The 7,806-nt window shown below is 30.6% G+C and overlaps 1 long non-coding RNA gene across 1 annotated transcript; it reads right to left on the bottom strand.

Annotated features, from left to right (window-relative positions):
• Positions 1-3,034: 3,034 nt before the first annotated feature.
• On the bottom strand, positions 3,035-5,359 carry LOC112522063. The gene is made up of 2 exons (XR_003070114.1): positions 4,921-5,359; positions 3,035-3,161 (listed from the first exon to the last, which is right to left on the bottom strand). It is a non-coding gene; the product is annotated as an uncharacterized LOC112522063 (long non-coding RNA).
• Positions 5,360-7,806: the final 2,447 nt, after the last annotated feature.

Here is a 7,806-nt window from a genome sequence, read left to right as displayed (position 1 = left end):
AAGTGCACTTTCAAAAGTAAGTGCCTATATATTTTCCAATTATGCCCTTAATTATGATATGGAAAAACTCATTACTCCCCTATATTATTAAGGGTAACATTGTCATAGCCATTTAAAAAGTGTAATAATTATACATTTTTAAACCAGTAATTCTTTCTCTTTATAGACACTTATGTTGGGACCAGATATTTTAAACTTTCCATAAATTGCTCATTGAAGTAAAACCACAAAGAAACAAGGCAGAAAGCTTGTTATAACATAAATGGTCATATTAGGATTTTTAGGCTAAACCAATAACATCGACTGATCCAATAAGAACTTGAAATAGAAAATCTAGTGGTCTTAAAAGAGACTCGAACCGATGACCTATTAAAGTAGTTCCAAGGCCTAAGCTTTTATTTGACGGTTAAGCTGGATCCTATGTTGTTAATCACACCACTATAGCGTTGGTATAGCGGTTCACAGTCCTTGAGACAGTGTGAAATCGCCTTGCTGCTAATAGCAATGCTATTTGCTGCATTTTGACAGCAGTATTTTGTTGCAACAGTTGTGCTTGATTTTTTTTTACTTTAGTTGGGCTATTTAGTGTTGGGCTCAAATTGTTGGGCTTTTGTTAGGTTTGGGTTAAGATTTTTCAAGCTTACGACTTTTGAATTCTGAAGTTGCTTAGCAATGTTTTGAAACGATGTCGATTTTGGCGTTTAAATTTAGTTTGTTTGACTTCAGAAGTCATTTGAGATTTTGATGTGTTTCAATCCCTATTGCATCTTGGTCCTATCTGTGTATAAAACGTACCTATGGAACTGATCTCTCTACTCCTTAGGGTAGATGAAAGGTCCGCTTCAATTTTATACTTTCTAGACTCTACTTTTTATGTGGGATTTACTGTCTTTTTTGGTTTACACTAATCGCTGCCCAAAATTCATCTACTACGTATAAGGTCACTGCTGTACAGACTACTATTCATTTGACTTGTTGGAAGAGAAAGTTAGGGGGTTAATAATACATGATAGCTAGATATTGTATCTCTACAACGCTAAGTTGTAACTCATGCAACTATGCATGTGTCATATGTGAATATAATAATTTAAATATTTTAGATTTAAAAATAAAGATTTCAGTTTTAATGATTGTGTATTTTTTTAATAAAGAAAATGATAAAAAAAATATCATCTTGTATCTTATGCATGAAGTAATTATTTATATCCTTGAATTTTAAAAGTATATACTAAATGATTTTTGAACAAAAATCTTTATAATATAATATAAATAAGGGGCCGTTTACTAGGTAAGCGTTTACAGGTAAAATTTAATACTATCATTTACTTATTGGGTAAGATTTTAGTCCACCAAAATGACATCGTATGCAACAATTTACCTGATAAGCGCTTACCGTGGTAAGAGTCGTCGCCCTCACTTACCGGATAAGACTCCTGGTCGTTGTCTCGCTCTTATCAGGTAAGATTCTTGGTTTTTATCATATTCATCCGATAAGGTACGTAATATGACTTGGTAAGTGCTTACCCAGGTAAGCATTTAGTAACACAAGGTTTATTTAAATGGTTTAAATTCAATATCAATTACATTTGTTATGAAATGCATCCAAAAAATCATTTATTAGTTTCTTTTCACTTTAATTAATACCAGTAAGGGGTTGTTCGTTTACCTCTTAATTGTTCCATTAAGAGGCAACCTCTAAATTCTTAAGAGGTGAATCTTGTTTGACGAAAAAAAGTATGTTTTTTAATGGTTCTAAAACCCTCTTAATGACTTTGTATCATGGGTTTCTCTTAACCATTCAACGCCCTAATTTCATTGTAAATATTTATTAAATAATTATATTTCATTTTGCACTATATCATGAGAGCCTCTTAATCATTTTGACCACTTAATCATTTTACACCAAATTATTCAACAACTGTCAAACAACCCCTAACACATATTTATAATTACTGGTATACCCAAAACCATTTAAAGGATGACATTCACAACTACCACTAATATCCAACTCTACCTAGTAAAAAATTACTATTATGCCCCTCCCAATTAAGTTTGTACATGTGGTGCACACCACATGGATACTATTAAGATGATGTAAACACATGCATATACAAAAAGGTTCTGACAAACCTAAAGTCATACACTTCTGGATAAATATTCATCATGAATGTATAGTATATTCATAATGAATATGATCATGTTATGATCATCAATCGTACATTTAAGATGAATAAAATGTTCATATTTCTGATATCAACAATGTCGGTTCCTAATCTCTTTTAGTTGTGTGTATGTATAATGGGTCCTTAAGGAAGCTTCGTGGAAGGTTCTTTTAGTTGTGTGTATATATAATGGGTCCTTAAGGAAGCTTCGTGGAAGGTTCAATTCTTATGACAAATTTTCAAGTTTAGAGTTTTGCATGAAGACAAAGATATGTTGTATGGATGGAATATATAAACAAACAAATTGAAGTCCGACCAAGACAAACGACATGGGAGGTATATATCAACTTAACCATGCCTTAATTGATCATATAATAATATTATATCTTGGGTAACGTACTTTCAAAACTTTCATTTTAGTACCTAAGATGTAAAGTTTTAAACATTTACGTACCCGGGTAACATGTTCAAACATTAACCGGTTACCATGTTGATGTGACGAGTGATGTGGTATCCAACTCAATACTATTTGCTATTCAACCCAATTTCATCACATCACTTGCCACATCAGCATGGTAACCGGTTACTTGAGTATTTAAATGTTTAAAACTTTACATCTTAGATACCAAAATTGAAGTTTTAAAAATACGTTACTCAAAATATGAATCAAGTTAAAGTACGTTATTTTTTCATGCAATTTGCTCATTTGGTTAAGAGGAATATTAAATACGTAAACTCTCGAGAAAAATATTTATTAATTAAAACAGGTAATAATTAACTATAAATTAAATTATACAAAAATGAAATCTTGTGTTTGTTCTTGATTTTATGTTTTATCCAACAAAAATAATATTCTAAACAAATTAACTTAAAATAAATATTCATACAAGTAATTAATTGGTAAGAATAACCTCGAATCTAACGATGTTATAAGGTCCACGAATGTGCACATATATGCGCCGTTAAGCTCGATAAAAAACGAGCCGTAACTCGACCCACCTGTTTAAAATAAAAATTGCTTGTGTTAGAAGAAACGACGAAATAAAATTCACATTATTGCTTGTTATTTAAGAACATTTTTGTAAGCCTATAAACCGACCGGTTTTTTCTGAATCAGGGACCGGTCCATAATTTATGAATAGGTCCCACATTTTTCATTTACTAATTTCTTGAAACTGATTATGAACGGTTAAAATGAAACTTAATTTGAGAACCAGCATGAACCAAGTCCATACGAGTCATTTAGTTAAATGGCCTTAAACGAGTTTTTAGTTAAACTAGTTGTGTACTCGCGCAATGCGGCGGGAGCTGTGAATTTTAATGATTTTGAAGTTTCGCTGGTTTTATTAGAGAAGATTTAACGATGATATAAGTTACACTTGGTCTTTACATATTAATACAATTTGAATAAATAAGAGTTATGGTTTCAATTACAGTCTATCCATGAAAAAAATTGTATGACAGTTTAAAATCCAATATATTTAAACGACACCACAAATGTGTTCGATTTACACCAAGAGCAAAGAACCAAGAGATCGAGAGCGAGAGTGAGAGTTCTAGAGCAATTGAATGAGAGAATTTTTAATAATTCATGGTGAATATCAGTTTGAATCTCACCTTGGAGGATGAGGAGAAGACATAGAAGTATGAGAGGGTGAAGGCATGAGTGAAATGTGTCAAAAGTATCTTGGGAACATGAAAAGAAAATGTAATAATATGCATTGGTAATTTGTACTATATGTTATTTTAATTGTATAGTAAGAGATTTTAAGACTGAATGCATAAAATAATAGTACTTAATGCATTATGAGTTGTTTTTAAGACTTTTAAGACTTCGTGCATAAGTGTATAGTATTATGTGCATTAAAAATTGTTTTTAAGACTTTTGATAAATCTGGTTTATAAGGTAATATAGATTCATGACCTCCTGACTATATAAGAAAAAATGGGTTTATATTCATGAGAATGTTATGGATTTAATTAAAATCCCATTTAAGGTTATATATGTAACGATTCCTCTCACCCTGATCTATCTTCTAAAGATATATCTGTATTTATGAACTTCACACTGTAAATGCTCAAGACTTGTACCAAATTAATACATTTAAAGACTCGTTCAGATATTATAAATACCCGTAATCTTCTCTGTTAATTCTTCTACAATTTCGAACCATACAAGTTAGTTAATCAAAACATGACATTACATACATATATAGGTGTTGTTTCATATATATACATATAGATGACACAACAGATGTGAAATGTTTTGTGTGTGAAAGAAACACAAAAATACACATGAAAAACACACATTAAGCGGTTGTTTGTTTACTACTTAATAGTTCCATTAAAAGACAACCCCTGAATCGTTAAGAGGTGAATCTTGTTTGGCACAAAAAAAATTATGCCTCTTAATGGTTCTAAAACCCTCTGAATGATTTTGTATCATAGATCTCCCTTAACCATTAAGAGCTCTAATTTCATTGTATACAATTACCAAACAATTATATTTCATTTTGCACTATATCATGAGAGGCTCTTAATCATTTTGCACCAAACCATTCAACAATTGTCAAACAGCCCCTAATACTCACATACAATAAAAGAAAACATGTGAAACAACATGAATTATAGCTTAAAATCAAACTAACTGGATGGTTTTCATGGATTTGATTTTCATGTATGTGTGTGTAAATGTGTGTGTGTGTATATATATATATATATATATATTTACACGTACATGCGAAGCGATTGATATTACCTTAACGTTGATTAAAGGGCGACCATAGTGAGAGTATGCAAGCTATCCTCGTCGTGGGATGCAAGAGCGATGGTGGAGCGTGTCGCTCTGATCATGCGTTCGTGAACCAAATGGAAAACTCGATTCAATCTTCTGCCACGATGTTGAGGAGAAGTGAAAATTCGGGTCAACTGAAACACCAAAAGGTTGGAATCGAATGCGATGCTTTGAACAATGTCTTTAATGGGTCTTAAACTGAGCATGAACTTGATGCAAAAGGGCCAAATTAAGGTGGCCAGCAATGGAGTAGCACTAAAACTATGAATCTTTGCTGCAGCCATTAACAAGTGCAAAGGCATTTCTTTGATTTCAATTCTGAATTTGATTTGTAGATACCAAACTAGAGAAAGAAAGGATCCAAGACTTTTGAAAGGATTTTGATGGATAGATGTTGGAATATGATATATATATATATATATATATATATATGTATGTATGTATATATGTGTGTGTGGAGGGTGGGAAGGATGAAATGCAAACCAAATTATTTGTATAAATCGTGAAAACCGTTGATTTTATTGTTTATTTTAGTGAAATTTTTTAATAAAATTGTTTGATATGATTAAATTGTTTCAAATAATTCATTTCATGATGAAAATGTTTCATATATTTTTGTTTTTATGTAAACTAAGTTGTTTCATGTATTTCTCGTTTTGATGAAATTTGTTGATTAAAATTAATAGAAATGAAGATGATAATGTTCATAATTATTTGAAATAATTTTATCATATTAAACGATTTCATTAAAAAAATTCACTAAAATAAATAATGAAATCGACAGCTTTCACGGTTTGTACAAATGGTTTGGTTTGCAAAATATATATATAGGGGACTATTCAAGGGAGAACTGAGTTGTTTGTGGTAACTGTGAGAACCAATATTAATCACAAATCAATAGATAAATTAGAAAATTTATAAATTTGGTAATTTTAAATTAAAATTTTAATGCAAGGAGATTTTTGGTACTTTAAAACTCTCTTCTCTCCTCTCTCCGGCCACCGTTCTCCGGCCTCCGGCCACCGTCCTCCGGTGATACCACTATGATACCACTGTGATATCTAAAAATATTGACTCTGTTAAACAAAAGATACATTGTGATACCTAATCATATATAAGATGCATAGTGATACCACTGTGTTACATCTTCGATCGAYCACACAAACGACATCAATGTGATACCCAAKCACATATATGATGCATTGTGATACCATTGTAGTATCACCGGAGGACGGTGGYCGGYGGACGGTGGSCGGAGGAMGGTGGCCGGAGAGAGAAGAGAGGAGGGAGGAAAGTTGTAAAATACCAAAAATATCTTTGCATTAAAATTTTAATTCAAAATTGCCAAAATTATAAATTTCCTAATTTATCTATTGATTTGTGATTAATATTGGTTCTCACAGTTACCACAAACTAATTAGTTCTCATATATATATATATATATATATATATATATATATATATATATATATATATATATAGGGGCTGATTCAAATGTTAACCAGATTTATTGTGTTAACTTTGTTAACCAATCTTTGTCATTGATTCTTATAATAAACGGTTGTGATTTATCATTTTAAAATTTTAATTTTTTAAATTTACTATTTCACAAACATATATGAACTAAGTGGAAAAATGTATTTATGTAATTTTCTTTTTTGTGTAACTCCATATCATTAATTGGGAGTTACAAAATCAAAAAAATCTCATGATTTTTGTTAATGTAAGAACCATATGAACACATCTATATATATATGAACTATTGTGTCAAATACGAACAAAAATTGACATATATATGAACTTGGACTGCATAACATTTATGAACACAATATGAACATAATAAGAATAGCTGCTACACGAAATGAAATGAAATAAATAAATAAACAGGTATGAACACAATATAAAGAGCTTGTGAACAATAGTTCCTTCATTATGAACACATTCAGGAGCGAGTCAATGTTGAGATATGCAGCTGGTGTACATATGAACACAATATGAACAGTTTGTGAACAATAGTTCTTTCATTATGAATACATTCAGTAGCGAACCAATGTTGAGATATGCAGCTAGTGTACATATGAACACAATATGAACACTTGTGAACAATAGTTCCTTCATTATGAACAATGAGTTTATCCATAATAGCTTGAACGATACCGAAAACTTTACTACTGGGTCTCCTCTACCAATCGCAAATTCAAAAAAATTATAAATAAAAAAATCAATATTATAAAAAAAAAAACAAGATCATTAATAAATTAACAAAAATCATGACATTTTTTTGATTTTGTAACTCCTAATTAATAATATGGGAGTTGCATAAAAAAGAAAATTACATATTTACCTTTGTAATTAAATTATAAGATGAATATAAACTTATATATAAGATGGATTGTCAATGGTTAAAAATGATTAATAAGTTAACATAATAAATTTAATTAACATTTGAACCAAACTTTATATATATATATATAGACTTGAGATCATGTGAGACCAATGGTTTTCGTGAGACCCGTAAGACCAATTCTCAACCATTGGATTAGATTTACAATCGTCAGATCTGAACATTTATAAACGCCATGAGACTTCTCATTAATTACGAAATTGCCATCTTGCAATTTTGCAACCATTAGATCATTAATTCATAAATTTGATCAATGAACATAAATTGGTCTTACGGGTCTCACAAAAAACCATTGATCTCACGTGAACCCAACCCTATATATATATATATATATATAGGGGCTTAATCAAATGAGAACTGAGTTGTTTGTGGTAACTGTGAGAACCAATCTCAACCACACATCTTAAATATCAATGGTTAAAATTGAAAAGAATCTTAATTAATGT

Source organism: Cynara cardunculus (assembly GCF_001531365.2).
Source record: "Cynara cardunculus var. scolymus isolate 2C chromosome LG 11, CcrdV1, whole genome shotgun sequence".
Taxonomy (NCBI): domain Eukaryota; kingdom Viridiplantae; phylum Streptophyta; class Magnoliopsida; order Asterales; family Asteraceae; genus Cynara; species Cynara cardunculus.
This window is presented reverse-complemented; position numbering and strand designations above follow the sequence as displayed.